Here is a 16,332-nt window from a genome sequence, read left to right on the forward strand (position 1 = left end):
GCCGAGCAAATGTGGCAGGAGCCATACTTATTTTGTAGTCATGTCTTGAAGCTCGGAATCACGACGGATTTCGGCGAGAGCGACCGCGACGTACGCTGGCAGGACGAACTCCGTACGCCTCGCGAAAGGGGCGGCGGCGAGTGGGTGCGGATCCTGTTGCTGAACGGGCGCGCGGCAGAGCGCACGTTTCAGCAAGGCGTGCCGGAGGTCGAGGAGGGGCAGCAGCGCGACTGGGAGTGCACGAGTTCCCCCTTCCCTCTCTGCGTGGTGATCACATGAGGTTGAAGACGAAGCTGACGTATAGGGTCCACGCGTCAACGAGTGGAGAGAGAAGCTGCAGGGGTAAATAGGTCATTTCGTATGCTCGGTAGGCTTTCCCAGGCTCACCGCCACGCTAGCGTGCCCACCTGACGTGCTATGTCAGCAAAAATAATAAAAACGTAGGAAATTCACCGTTTGCGATGACAATTATATTGAAGCGTGCATAAAGCTAATAAACAAAAAAGTGTCGTCCGTAACGATGGTAAAAGGTTAAAAATCCCCTGCTTTCGTGTTGAGCCTCGAGAGGCCAACGAGAGCCGTTCGCGTTCGATGTGGTCGCCAGTCGCCAGGCCCATTCGTGAAATTTTTTTCTTGAGCCAGTTGGATTTGGATATGATGATGAACAACCTCCTCGTCTGTCCATGGTGTCCTCGGTTCAGCCTGAACTTTGAACCATCTTTAGTCAGCATCGCTGGTGTCACAATTAGCCATGACTAGAGATATTAACGTACGTGCCCTCATTGGAGTTAACCAGCGTAGCATTTTTTTGCAAAAAAAAAAGGTTTAGCACTTGAGCTATGAGATTAGATATATGATGATGATGATTTTGATGTTGAACTAAGTTATTGTTACCGGAGAAGAACACAACAACATCTTGCATTAGAACATTACTGAGAAGACCTGATCATCAAATTAGTGATTCAATTCAGATTTCTTAGTATGGATTCATATGCATTGCTCTCACTAAATCCGTGTGCAACGCCACAGTTGTATGTCAACTCTACAATAGTTATGCTGAAAGAACACTATATGCAAGGGAAAAATTGCATGGCATTTCTCTATGAAATGTAACATCCTTGTACTCCTAAATATCTACAGGAAGAGTTTCATTTCAAGAGCTTGCATGGAAACAAAGAATACATGATGATGTATGAGAATTGGAGTGTTGTAGAGATATAATGAAGAAACATTTACACCCTGTACGCTTGGCTTATAAGCTGTACTTTTTCAGCCAACGAACAGTATTTTTCTCTCACAACGAATTAGCCAACAGTACTTTCAGGCATGGCTTATCAACCAAATGAATAGGACATTAAATTAGCATATCTAACTTTTGGAATAGGTGAGCCCTACAAAAGAAAATAAATTTCTTCTAATAGAATAGAACTTGATAGAACACTCATATTCATAAATGGATGGATTACTAAAGATGATCTACATTTTAGAGTCCAGAACAGATATGTAGCTGACCTTGTTCTTAGCGTCATAGATAAATGTGATCGATAATATGCTTTCTTAATCTGTTCAGATCTTCTTGAGATGTGCATGTGAATTAATCATCTGCTGTGCACATAGAACATAAATAATCAAATTTTATTGTAAGATCAGTGCTTATATAATATAATTATGCTAAATAATAATAATGCTGGCAAGTGAGCTGGTAGCCTAGTATAGAAGGTTGGATCTTGTAAAAAAAATTAGACCGGCTATAGCACATGGATGTAATTTTCAAAAAAAATCTGATAGCCTTATATTTTCATAATCACAAAAGCAGTCAGCCTGTTCGCTGGTTGATTTCAGGGCTGATAAGCCCGGCTGGTGTTGATTTATTGTGAGAGAAAAACACTGTTGATTGGCTGATAAGCCCTGGCTAAAACCAACAAGCGATTAGGCTGAGTATATGAAGCTGGATTGAATTAATTACCATCTACATCGTAAGCACCATAGAAGATATGATCATCAGACACCATATCATTAAATTTTTAGCCCTACAAAACTGCCAGTGAATAAAAGAAATGTGTTGGTGTTTCGAGTTGCCAACTAGTAAATTTCTAGTATTGCGCGTCTGGTTCGGATGGTGTGTTTAGAGGACACGAGGTTTATACTGGTTCGAGTAGAAAGTCTCTACGTCCAGTTCGTCTCTACTGCTCGTGTTACTAGCACTAAAAGTTTATGGTAGGGGTTACAAACGAGCAAGAGAGGGACAGGTTTCAAGTCTCTGATGTGTGTATGCTCCTAAGGCGTGTTAGGGCGTGTGTTTTGATGTCTACAACCATGTAGAGAGGTGAACCTCCCTCCTCCCTCCTCCCTTCTGGAGCGTCCTGCTTTCTCTTTTATAGACGAAGGGGAAGAGCAGGTTACACGTGGAGAAAGAGGGAGAAGATCCAAGGAGAGGAAAGCTTCTAGGACCGTCGAGCCTTTCTTCTTCTTTATGCGGGTCCCGCCGACACTACAGATGGTGACAGAGATGGCTCCACGTGCAGGCGCCTGCTCGCCGCTCATGCCACGCGCCCGGCATTGTCAGCAGGTCGTGACGTCTCATTTCATCTAGGCGGGCGACGCGGTGAACCAGCGTGCTGGTCAGCGGTCGTACATGGAGTAGGCAGCATAGTGACAACATGTCCGTCATTGTTGGTGATGTGAGTTCCCTGGAGTGACACGTCGTGGGCACGGATCATGTTGAGATGTGCCCGCTCCCTGCATGATGCCAGAAGTTTGACCTCGGGTTGTACTTTTCTGGCTCATAGTGGTTAGCGACGGTACGGGCTTCCGTTAGGAGCCGCGCCTGAGGGGTCAAGCGAGACGGAGCCCCCGACCCAGAGGTCGAGTGAGGCGGGCCCCCTGACCTAGAGGTCGGGCTAGGCGGAGCCCGCCCCCAGAGGTCGGGTAAGGTGAAACCCGCGCACCTAGGGGTCGATTGAAGCTGTAGTCACGCTCTTAACTGCTCGGATGAATCAATATTGATGACCATTAGCTAGTCCTATTTAGAGAGAAGTGTGGTGTCAATACGCACCACTTTGTCTTTGGAGCCACTAGGGTCTATGAGGACCTCCTTGGCGCCCTCTACATGATCAAAAGACCCGGTTGACCGCTTGGGGTCGGGTGCTTCTTCGACGACCTCCTCCCTAATGGTCGCAAGCTCTCTGGAGGCAACAATTGCCATGGCGTGTTCGCAGCACTCGACCTCGCACTCGTAAGTGCACTGGAAGGTGGTGCCGACAGTGATGACCCGCATGGACCTGACATCTTCAACTTCAGATAGGTGTAGTTGGGGATGGCCATAAACTTCACGTAGCATAGATGTCCTAGAATGGCGTGGTAGGTTCCGTGGAACCCAACCTCCTTAAAGGTAAGGGTCTCCATCTTGTAATTGGTCGAATCCCCGAAGGTGACGGGCAGATCAATCTACCCAAGTGGCACGGCCTGCTTTCTAGGCATGATGACATGGAAAGGTGCCCCGGTTGGTCGGATGCATGATCGGTCGATGCTCATGGCATCCAACGCCTCGGCATACATGATGTTGAGGTTGCTGCCTCCATCCATCAGCACCTTGGTGAGCCACTTCGTGCCGATGATCGAGTTAACCACGAGCGGATATCTTTCTAGTTGTGGGACGCTTTCTAGGTAGTCGGTCCGATCAAAGGTTATGGCGGACTCCGACCATCGAAGGAGAGTAGGCACGACTGGCTTGGCTATATAGACGTCGTGGCACATAAGCTTCTGGCGGTGCTTGGAGTCATAAGCTACCGACCCTTCGAAGATCATGAGGCAGCCATCCAGCGTCAAAAAGCCATCATCCTTCCCCTCGGCATCATCCGCGGTCGACTTGGGCTCCTTCCTATGCTCCCCCTTGTTGGAGCCTTCGGACAAGAACCACTTCATGAAGGACGTAGTCCTTGTATAGGTGCTTGATGGGGAAGGCATGGTTCGGGTATGGCCCTTCGAGCAGCTTCTCGAAGTGGTCTAGGGTACCCTTGGTGGGCTTCTGACCCCCCTTGTGATTGGTGGCAGTCATGAGCGAGCCCTAGCATCGTTGCTTGTCCTTCTTCTTGCTAGGACGGTTGGAGGAGCCTTCGCCGGCATCCTCGTCCTGCTTGGCCTTGCCTATGAGGTGATCAAAAATTACCCCGACCGCCTCCTCACCCGAGGCATGGCTGGTGATGATGTCAAAGAGCTCCTTGATGGTTTGTGGGCCCTTATGTCCTAGCTTGTAAACCAAGGACTTATAGGTGGTCCTAAACAGGAAAGCTCCTGTGACACCGGCGTTGGTGACGTTGGGCAGCTCATTGCACTGTCGGGAGAAGCATCGGATGTACCCACGAAGAGTTTCCCTAGACTTCTGTTGGCAATTTTTGAGATCCCATGGGTTTCCAGGACGTGTGTATGTGCCCTAGAAGTTTCCCACCAAGATCTCTTTTAGGTCCGCCCAACTTTGGATTCGGTTGGGTGGAAGGTGTGCCAACCATGTTCGCGCTGAATCAGCCAGGAACAATGAAAGGTTGTGGATAATTAAATCATCATTATCCACTCCACTGGCTTGGCAAGTAAGCCGATAATCCTCGAGCCATAATCCAAGGTTCGTTTCCCTAGAGTATTTTGGGGTGTTGGTCAGCGATCGGTACTACGGTGGGAAGACGGCGTTAAGGATGTGTCGGTCAAAGGCCTATGGTCCTGGCAAGTTGGGGCTTGGGCTTTGGTCCTCGCCGCTGTCATAGCGTTCACCACGATGAGAGTGGTAGCCATGGCTAGCCTCCTCCCTCGCATCACCGCGGGTATGCCTATGGGCGTCGAGGTTGTCGCGCGTGTCACGGTGGAGACCGAGACGCTCATGCATCAGTACCATGGTGCGCGGCCTACCGCCTTGCAGCACCTAGTGGACTGATACATCCTTGTTGGGTCATTTTGAGGACACGCATCGGCTGGCATTGAGGTCACATCGTCGGGACAGCGAGCTCTCGGCCTACTATGCCATCACACGCTCGAGTAGCGTGCGGATCTCGTGATGGCTCCGACGATCCTTAGGAGTCATAGGCCCTAGAAGCCCCGGAGCAAGGCCACCGCAACAGCGATGTTCTGGCTTGCCCGGGTGAAGTGTGGGAGGGCTTCATTGTTGGTGTTTTGAGTTACCACCAATGAGTAAATTTCTAATATTGCGCATCTGGCTTAGATGGTGTGCTAAGAGGATACGAGGTTTATACCAGTTTGGGCAGAATATCCCTACATTCAGTTCGTTGTGCTGCTCATGTTACTAGCTCCAAAAGTTTATAGTAGGGGTTACAAATGGGCGAGATAGGGACAGGTCCCAAGTCTCTATTGGAAAGAGTGAACGGGTGCCAAGAGCTCAGTTGCTGCTCAGCCATGTGCTTATGTTGTGTTCTGGTCAGTTCGAGGTTCGATGGGTTTCTAGAGGTTCGATTAGGTCTTGCCTCAATTAATCAATGTGATGCCCTCTAATGGGGTGCCCTGCTTTTCTTTTTATAGGCCAAGGGAAAGCACAGGTTACAGTGGAGGGAAATAGAAGAACGAGAGAGAGAACCGAAGGCCGTCAGGGTCGCTGAGTCCTTCTTCTCCTTCATGCAGGTTCTGCCGACACTATAGATGTCAATAGGGATGGTGCCACATCACGGTCTTGTCCGTCACTAGTGCCATGAGCAAGCATCGTCTGTCGGTCACGATGCTCCACTCTGTCCTAGTGGACGTCATGGTGAACCAACATGCCTACTAGTGTTCATATGAGGGTTAGGCGGAACAACACCGGTACGCCCGACGTTATTCCTGATGTGAATCCCTAGGCATCGTCCATCGTGGCCACAGGTTACATCAGGACATGTCGGTCTCTTCCTTAACGTTAGAGTTTTGGCCTAGGCCCATACGCTTAGACCTAGAATGGTTGGCGGTGGTATGGGTCTCCATCGGGTGAGATGGAGCCTGTACCCAAGGGGTCGAGCGAGGTGGAGATTGCGGCCTCAGGGTCAGGTGAGGCGGAGCCTATCCCTAGAGGTCGGGCGAGGCAAAGCCTATGGCCTTGGGGTCGAGCAAGGTAGAGCCCGTGACCTTGAGGTCAGGCAAGGTGGACCCTACCCCTAGAGGTTGGGGAAGGCCGAGACTGTGGCCTTAGGGTCGGCCAAGGTGGAGCCCTTCCCTAGAGGTCAGGCGAGACTACGCCTGTGGCCTCGGTGTCGGGCGAGGCAGAGCCTGCCCCTAGAGGTCAGGCGAGGTGGGGACCGCAACCTTGATCTCAGGCAAGGCGGTGCCCTCCCCTAGGGGTCAGGCGAGGCAGAGCTTGCGTGCCTAGGGTCAGGCGAGGCAAAGTTCACGACCTCAATGTTGGGTGAGGTAGAGGCTATGGCCTCGGTGTCGAGCAAGGCAGAGCCCTCCCCCAGGGGTCGGGTGAGCCGAAGCTTGCACACCTAGGGTTCGGTTGGAGCTATAATTGTGCTCTTGACTGCTCGGATGAATTAATGTTGATGGTCATTAGCTCCTCCTCTTTAGGTACCCTAGTATTGGTCCTCAACATTCATCATCCTCGATGATCCTCCGTTCACATCATGGGCCATGACGCGCGCATGCCCACCGTCTCCATGGTGCTCGATCTCTTATTTGAGCTTCGTATGTTTCTGCTTGAGTGGAGTCGTGCTTCCTCGAGCTCTTGTGTTGAGCCTTCAGCTACTCTACTTGTAGGTGAGGTGGGGCCCCTACATCCCCCTCGACCTCATTGTCAAGGTCATTTGTTGGGGTAGCCTCTCCCTTGTGGATGCTTTTGATGTATCCCTTAGGGGTACCTTCCATAAAACATTCACAAGAATGGTGGTGGCTCCCCCTGCTAGAGTTAGAGTCAGAAGATGACCCTGATTCTCATATGAGGAGGTCATGGAAAGATTCCGTGACATATTCGGTCATCCCCACGAACTTGTCGTTCGTGGGGGATGGAGACGTGCGTTGCGCCACAAGGTGGCCAACGGTCTTTGTGGCATTATGGAGACCAAATGGGAGTGATGTCGGGGCACTCTAGATGAGGTATTCTAGGGAAAGCGGCTCTCCTCTGGCAAGCTACGTCATGACATTGGTGAACAAGAAGGTGAGGCGGCCTAGCTCCTCCCGAGACGGTCAGGGTCCTAGGAAGGCATTGAGCTAGAGTTCTAGTCTTCCGTAATCGAAGCTAAGGAGCTAGTTGCTCCTGAGGGCATGGGCCTCCAGTGCATGTAGCCATAGCTCCTCAAGTGCCTCGGCGATCGTGTTGAGGCCCATAGAGTGGAGAGGTTGGATGGCAATGGGAGCCTGCACCAACTCTCCCCCATCATGATGATAAAGTCTAGGTTCCCAAAGCACACGTGCATGCCTGAGACCTAGCTAATGCCATGACTAGCCATTCAAGGCCTAATGTGGACATCGAGACATGCAAAAAGCCCCTACCTAGCGCACCAATTATCGGTGTTTTGAGTGACCAACTAGTAAATTTCTCGTATTGCGCGTCTGGATCGGATGGTATGCTTAGAGGACACAAGGTTTATACTAGTTTGAGCAGATGTCCCTACATCTAGTTTATCGCTGCTTCTTATGTTACTAGCACTAAAAGTTTGTAGTAGGGGTTACAAATGAGCGAGAGAGGGACATGTCCCAAATCTCTGATGTGCGTGTGCTCCTAAGGCATGTTAGGACATGTGTTTTGATGTCTATAGCCGTGTAGAGTGGTGAACCACCCTCCTCCCTCTTGGGGCATATTGCTTCCCCTTTTATTGATGAAGGGGAAGAATAGGTTACATAGAGAGAAAGAGGGAGAAGAGCCAAGGAGAGGAAGACTTCTAGGACCGCTGGGCCTTTCTTCTCCTTTATGTGGGTCCTACTGACACTATAGATGGTGACAGGGATGTCTCCACATTGGATGCCTGTTCGCCGCTGATGCCATGCCCCAACGTTGTTAGCAGGTCATGATGTCTCATTCCGTCCTAGCGGGCAACGTGGTGAACTAGCGTGCTGGTCAGCGGTCGTACAGGGAGTAGGCAGCATAGTGAGCACACTTTCGTCACTGTTGGTGATGTGAGTTCCCTAGAGTAACATGTTGCGGGCACGGGTCATGTTGAGATGTGCCTGCTCCCTACACGATGCCAGAAGTTTGACCTAAGGTTGTACTTTCTAGCTCGTAGTGGTTGGCGGCGGTACGAGCTTCCATTAGGAGCCACACCTGAGGGGTCGGGCGAGATGGAGCCCTTGACACAGAGGTCAGGCAAGGTGAGGCCTTCAACCTAGAGGTCAGGCGAGGCAGGGCCCTCAACCCAGAGATTGGGCGAGGCGAAGCCTACCCCCAGAGGCCGAGCGAGGCGGAGCCCGCACACCTAGGGTCGATTGGAGCTATAGTCGCGCTCTTGACTGCTCGGATAAATCAATGTTGATGACCATTAGCTCCTCCTCTTCGGGTACCCTAGTATTGGTCCCCGACAAAATTAGAGTATGCCTTTAGCCATTTCATTGAACACTTGGTATGCATACAATACATACAATACGTGCTTAGTTCCCATGCTATATGATTGAGTCCTCCTCCCTACAATACGTGCTTAGTTCCCATGCTATATGATTGAGTCCTCCTCCCTTGTAGCTCCACATTTTGCAAGCGCCCAGCTTCCAATGGACAGGCAAGATATGATCATGTGGGGCAAAGAGAGGCTTGACTAGTTGGTTGTGTAGAATTTGGTGTTTGTGCAGCGATAGCAAGACAATCAATATATCAGAAACTCTAGCCATTGACATTGCGTGAGACTAATTCAATAGCATGGTTCACACCTACTAGAGGCTACTAAATTTTAGGTCTCTCGAATTTGCTCTTTGAGGCAATATAATGTTTTGTTCATTAATAGAGAAGAGGGGGTGGTTTAGATAATGTTTTCCCCTGTCTAGCATATGAATTTTGTAAAGTTGCTTGACCTCTAGAACTGAAGCCATCAAAGTATAGTAATTGATAGCTAGCAAGAACATATGTAGGGGATAATTGCAGTTATGTAAATGGGCCCTGTTCAATTTTCTTGCTCAATGTATTTTTAGTAAATAAATGTGGTTAGATTTTACTATTCAACAGTGAGGGGAGACTGTTAAAAGACCTAAGGAGCATAGGAAGGAACTATTAGTGAAAAACTCTTACACCCACTTTAAGACATTTTCCTTACTATCTTCAAATACTTCAAGATAAGACCTATCCACTTTTTGAATAATCCCCTTATCCTACCTAGGAATTCTCTAAAGATGTGTCACCATTTCTCCACTACAGATTTCCCATTCACTACAAAGTAGTATATAATCTGTAACTAAAATTATTAACGTGTAAAATATTTTATGAAGGTAATATTAAATTTTGTGACGGCAGAAGATATGGAGCATCGTAGGTTGACAGAGATTTCTACAATGATATGTAATTCAGGCATAGCCCTTCTCACAAGCTTGTTGTAAAAAAAGTTTGAGGAAGAAAGATGCTCATAGAACCTCTATGGGTACCATTGGACATGGTTACAAATCTGCTAATTACTACAAATGAGATAAGATGTAGTTTTGTAAAAATTAATGACGTAGTAGTTTCTCTAGGAAGTATACAAAACTTGTAGTTAGTTTAGAGCTTTCGCACAGAGACTTGAAATATGATGATTTTAAGAAAAAAAACCATTGTTCCGGTCTTCCAAACATAAATCGGTCATCCTCGTAACCTACTGACTGAGTCTAGTGTCATCTAAACAATATATCAGAGTTGCATCATTTCATTTCAGCACATACTAACAAGAGAACGGTAATTTCACCTGCTGTGTGAGGTTATGAATCTCATTTGGTTGGATAAGATCTGCAAACTCGAATTTCAGCAGCACATGAGAAAATTAAAAGTATGGCATCCCTAATAGTATTTGTACTTCAATAGATTTTCTAGTCCGGTTTTCTTTAATCTAACACTCAGTTAAACAGAGAAACTTATAAAGCTTCAAAGGGTTGTTATATTAATAATAATAGTTCAAGATAGTCTGTTAAGTGAAATTAGCAAGCTATCAACAGATTAAACGTTTGAACAATGTTACTGATCCTTTTGGTGGGAAAAATATTTGGGACTCAACCTGAATAACATTTTTGCTCCTTCACTAGCATCTCCTTCAGTTAAAACATAGAAGGTACAGGGAAGATGGGGATGGGGTTTGGTACTGTGCTACTGCCGACACCGCTAGTGCTTCAAGGCAATCTTTGCATCTTTGATTTGGTTGAGTTTGAGAAGCTGCTTCTGTGTTCATGCTGGCTGCCAGGCCTACATTAGAAAATTTCAAATTGAGGACACAAGCAAGACATGGCCAAGGATAAAGTTGCCACCTTGTTCTAGGCCTCTCAGGTCGAGGACGTCTGGGCCTAGTGCTGGTTTGGTGAGCGGCTTGCCTTAGAGTCATTTCGTCAAATAGTTGTTGGGCGTCATGGATGTCATTGGCTACTCCGTCTACCGGAGCGCTGACCCATCCTCTATGCATGGTGGTAGGTCACACAGGGATGTGGGGAGCTATAGAGCATCGACGTGGAGGAGGTCCTAGAGGAGGGCCGTCGTGAAGGTAGGCATAGGCTATGAGGCGTACCAAGTGAAGAAGCCGACGGGCGATGCGGCTGGTTGGCGCATGCTCGTCGTCGCAGCCAACCCTTGTAGCGGAGGCAGCTCGCGCCGAGGATGAGGCTAAGCAGACACGGCATGGCTGGTTGGCGTATGTTGCGAGGACACATGGCGCTGTTGTAGGGGGAGGGGCATCTCAAGAGGGCTACAGTGCTCGAGCCCCATGGGCGCTCAGGGTGGACGCAGCCGCCGTGCCAACACCCGCCGCTCGTTCTGGGGTGGTTGTAGCCGCCGCGCCCGCAAACCACCTACGCAGTGGTCGTCGGGGCTGCTGGGGATCCACCTGCACTAGGAATGCTACGCCCGCACCCCTCCTGCACCATGAGGAGGAGGGAGGTACCAGGGTGGCGGAGGCAGCCAGAGGACTAGAGGAGAGAAATACGCCACGAAGAAGGCTCGTGAGCGGGTTCACTAGGATTCACAACTGTCCGGGTTGATGGCTTAACGGGCGAGAGACCCACTTTGTCCTCGATCGGACGGTCCATATCACGTGTTTACCGGATCCTATGGTTATTGGGCTAACTGGTGATGTGGCTTAATCGGGTGCCCGAGCTTGAACTCTAGATTCGAAAGGAAGAGATTAGTGTGAGGCTTTGAGCCATAAGTTAGTTAATTTAACTTTCAGAGAAAAATTATACTAATTATGTAACACCCTAGGTGTTAAGCATGTATTTAACCTTGATATTGCATGAGCATAAGCATCCTTGAGCATGCATGAGCATGAGCATCTCAATTACTATCCCTTTTGTTGGCTTATATTGCATGTGTGATTACTTAATTGCCTTACTTATGTTAGGGTTTACATGTAACCAATGTATGAAATGTGTGTGGAACCATTAGGAATACCTTAAACATGTTTAGAATAGCATAAGGAACAACTTTGGTATTGATGACTAAGGCTAGTTTGGTCTCTAAGTCCTAGTTATAGTGCAAAGTCATCATTTTAAAGTGATATGTTTGACCTAGTTTGAACTATATGTCATAGAGTCTTTGCATGGCAAAGCACCCTTAAGCAAAGTTGTAGTATTTGAGTAGAGCAACAACTTTTATTTTTTGGTCATGACCTAATTCAGGTGCATAGCTTGGTAATCTTGAGCTCACAAAAATCAGTAAAACATAATTATTCAACACTTAGAAATTTTTCTAAGTCACGGTTGGTTTTCAGTTTGGTTTGCCCGACTTTGGGATGATTTTACTCCTTATTCGTTGAGAATTAGACCTGGATCTTTTAAGAGAAGTTGTAGATAGTATATAGGGCTACAACTTTGGTTTAGGAAGATTGCGCTAATGTGCCATTGTTTAGGAGTTTGAACGTCGTCAAAAAGCGCTGTCAGGCAGGATCACGGGCTTTGATGGCCTGTTCGGCTGGCCATCAATGGCCGACCGACGCTAGGGTCTGGCCACCGCATGGAGGCTGCTCGTCGCCGACGGCCCGCCCAGTCAGGCCATGTTGGGCCACGATGCGCCTTCACCTACCCAGCACTCGCCCGCTCACTCCCAGCGCTCTCATTTTCTTCCCTGGCCTTCTCCTTCGCTCTCGCCTTCACCGCAGCAGCTCAGCATAGCACCGCTGTCGCCTTGCCGGCCACCCAGCTCGTGCCGTGTCACTCCTTCGCCACGTCGCAGCTCCGTTGTGCTCCCACCGTCTCACCGCACCCGCTTTGCTAGCTAGAAGCACATGGTAAGGTCTTCTCGTAGCATGCGGCCCTCACCAGTGTTTCGCCGCTGTGCCACGTCGCCGTGGCCGGAATACCTTCGACCATCATTCGTCGCGATAGGGTGTGCACTAGAATCACCATGGTATGTAGAAGCTCGTCGTGACCCTAGATTGCACCATCCCAGTCACCCCCGATGGCTCGTCGTTGACCTCATCCGCTGCACCGCCATGACTGTCGCCGTGGTCCTTAGCCTCGCTAATCCGTCCAACTAGTTACTCAAGCGTGTGCGCAAGGTCTCAGGGATCATCGTAGTGCCGGTGCCATCGTCGGAGAGCTTGCTGTCGGTGAACTCCGATCTATCGATGTCGCTGCCCTGCTTTGGTGCCACTGACGTGCGGGCCTGGCTGACTCGAGGGTCCCGGCTGTCAGCGGCTTAGGGTTGAAGGCTAGTTCATTTATTTCAGATTTGCATGTAAACTTTGAAAAATCATAAGTGGAATTCTAGACGTCCAATTCTAGTGAAATTTTTTTGTTGTAATCTTCATAAAGTGTAGTGTTTTATAAAAATATGAAATATATAGTTTCTAGTATTTTTCTTGGTGATTAAAATATATTTAAATAAGTGCTTTTTGAATGTTAGTAATCTTGTAAAATAGATATTTTGAGCTGGAAAACTCATAAAATTATGATTCCAATTTTGTTGGACTTGTGTTGGCCTGCTCTATCAAGGAAAAATAATAAAATTGCTGTAAACTTGATTGAAGTAGGGCCTTTATATTTATCTATTAATAAATGATATTTTCTGAGGAAAATTGTAGAGATAAAAATATGCAACATATTGATATGCAAATTTTTGTACAGTAGTATGGCACTAATATAAAGCTAGAAAAAATATATAATCTGTTGTTTGACACTTTTCTATAGGGTTGACTATTTTCACTAAAATAGGCCTTGCTAGCTTGTTATTTTTGTAAAGGATGTTATACATGGTCAAATGGCATGAAAATTTTAAAGTAGTCTATTGAGAGAACTTGGAAGCCACTGTAATTTTATGAGAATTTATTGTACACATTGGGTATATGTTTGTTATTTTCCCTAATTATCTAATTAAATTAATAAAGGCATTCAAATGAATAGTTTGGGCTCTACCATTAGGTTTTATTGAGTGTATTTGATGTTACTGAACTGTTGGTATAGTTGGTGATGTCAAATTTGGAATGCTTATTTGCAGTAAAAATATTGTTGCTCTATAATTCGATATAGAAGTATTTTCGGACAGATTTTGTGGTTTGGTATGTTGCATAGTCAAAATAATGTTTGTTGTGGAAATGGTTAATAACAAAGTTGTAGGGAACTTCTTCATCTATCTTGTTAAAATTTCAGGATAATAGGCCAAAGGATTTAGTAGTTATAGCTGTTTAAAGTTAGTTTCTCAAAATGCTTGTTCTCTGGAATTTCTGGACAACATTAGATAGATTGCCTGTTTTAGTTAGCATAGAGTATGAATTAGTTTTTAGTCATTAAATAAGAGTTGTAGGAAATTTTATAAGCTTTCCAGAAAGTCCAAGATCATAGCATTTGGATAAGTAGAATTTTAGTTATGATATAAACTTGTAACTGCCATGTGTAGCTTAGACATTGCTTTGTGTGAGATTTGTAAGTAGATAGAGAAGAGATATGCACCTACTCAGTTATTATGGAGTTAGCATTGCTATCATGGTGTAACTTAACATCATTATCATAGCATGTATCTTTCCATATCACATCATCTATGATCCCTCTTATGCATTCATGAGACTCACTTATGCATATGCATGTAATAGGTGCAACCAAGAAGATCACGTTGATGGAGCTCGACGTCGATCCACAGGAGGAGAATTAGGAAGTGCAGCACCAGGAGGTTCCCGAAGAAGGCAAGCCTAAGGTTGATCATCTTCCAGAGTGCCCCGATCATCAGCCAGCAACGTTCGTGAAAGGCAAGCCCTAGAGCATTGTAAATCTCCCTACTTTATTAATGTCACCTAAAGTTATTCGTATTGATGCATTATGTGACAGGAGTTGTTTGGAAACACTTGCTGCATATTACCTTTCCTTAACCAAAAATATCTACCATGAATCCTAATTAAGTCCAGGAACATTTATCATGCTTAGCTATGCTTAGACCGATAGAAGTCGGGTGATTTCCTATCACCTATGAGCTATAGGTGATAACTTGATCATAGTTGGCTATATTGTGCTATCGTGAAACATAACCGGGTATTGTTGAATAAATGGAGATCGGGCAGAGTCTTATGTTGTGATATCGTAGTGATTCCGTCTGTGTCGTTTAAGGACCGACTGTTGAAGGTTTATCTTGTCATGTTGAACGCACGCCTCTCACATAGTTGGCCAGATAAGTCGTTTCGACCGCGAAGCCGAGTAGCACAACTCTGGCTGGGGAAACGAGCAGTTAAAGTGTGCACCCTAGAGGTAGTAAATGTGTGAAGAGCCAATGGCGTAAGCCCAAGGGCGGGTTAGAGTCTCGAGCCCCCTTGGCAGACTGGTTGTATCTTTGAGGGTGCGGTGCTGATCCTACCGCAATTGTACTTGACTTGTCCCAAAGGTGACCTAATGCCACCCCAACGGGGGAAGTATGGGTGTGTGCTAGGAATAATTTTCCAGCTAGGTAGGAATCGATTCGAATCGTCGTCTCTCCCAGATAGTGAGAACTTGATAGGAGTACACTTCATCGTAGTAATTGACGGAAGTGTGGTTATGAGATTATGCAAGAACTCAACTGGATATGGTTATTATTGTGATGACTTAATGGTACCAACATGTTTAGCATAGGATAGTTGCTAATCTAGTATGAGATAGGATTAATAACTGGTGATTGACAATTAAAGATATGTTGGATAACTTATTCTTTTCCTACAAATAATGTCTACCAGCTCTACTTATAAAGCCTTGCATACTCCTTGGTATCTTAGTATATTAGTTGGATGGGTAAGTCTAGCTGAGTACCTTCTCGTACTCAGGATTTTATTCTCATTGTTGCATATAACATTATGTATCATGGCTACTACAAGAACTGCTTTGCTTCTGTAGTGGATGAGGACTAGGACCATGGGCAATAGTCATTCTGTTTATCATCTCACCCTTGTGCTTTTGGTTGGAGATGACTATGAAATAGGCTTTGTATTAAACTATGTGTGATGTTGATGTTAAACTACTTTGCTTTCGCTACTTTCAAACTTTGTTTGTAATAATTATTCGAACTCTGATGTATGAGAACTATTTATGAACTGTGATGTAATATGTGACTGGTTACGTTGAATCTCTACGATCTTGGTTTGTATGTTGGTTGTTTGAAATCCTTCACGATTTCGTCGGACTACTTGGTTTATATGGGCTCAAGTATGATGGTTTGATCGCTTCGGTGATTGCTATTGTACTTGTGCTCTTATAAATTGGACAGTTCTGTGACAGCTGGCATTAGAGCAAGGATAAAATATTAAACTTGTCATATGTGTATTTAAAAACAAAAGTTTTATGTTATAAAAAATCTAAAGTGTGCCAGTGGTCATCTTCTTTATGTCTAGTTAAGGATTTTTATGTGGCTATTTAAGTACTAACACGGGGGTTCTTACTTTCGTCGTCCATACGGTGTGCTATTGTATGGATGCCATTCACCTTTGAGTGGTAATGTATGGATCAAATGCCTCTATGCCAAGGTAAGAAAGTAAGTTGATGAGTGGCATGACCGCAAGATGTGAGCGTGCGACCGGGGAGAGCTAGTTTGATACGGCTATATATGTATGCTTGCATGTGTGTATGGTGCGTATTTAATTGTGGGTATAAATTGTCATCGAGTAGCTTTGATATAGAAGTATATGTATGGGTATACATATATCGGAAGTATTTAGTTGCAACCTAGAGCCTAGATTTACATTTCTATACTTATATCTGTTGGGTTGGGCTGAAATGAATTTTCTGCACGTACACTAACTACGAAACGTGTAGCTCAGTTTAGTT

The sequence above is a fragment of the Miscanthus floridulus genome, chromosome 8 (genome assembly GCF_019320115.1).
Source record: "Miscanthus floridulus cultivar M001 chromosome 8, ASM1932011v1, whole genome shotgun sequence".
NCBI lineage: Eukaryota > Viridiplantae > Streptophyta > Magnoliopsida > Poales > Poaceae > Miscanthus > Miscanthus floridulus.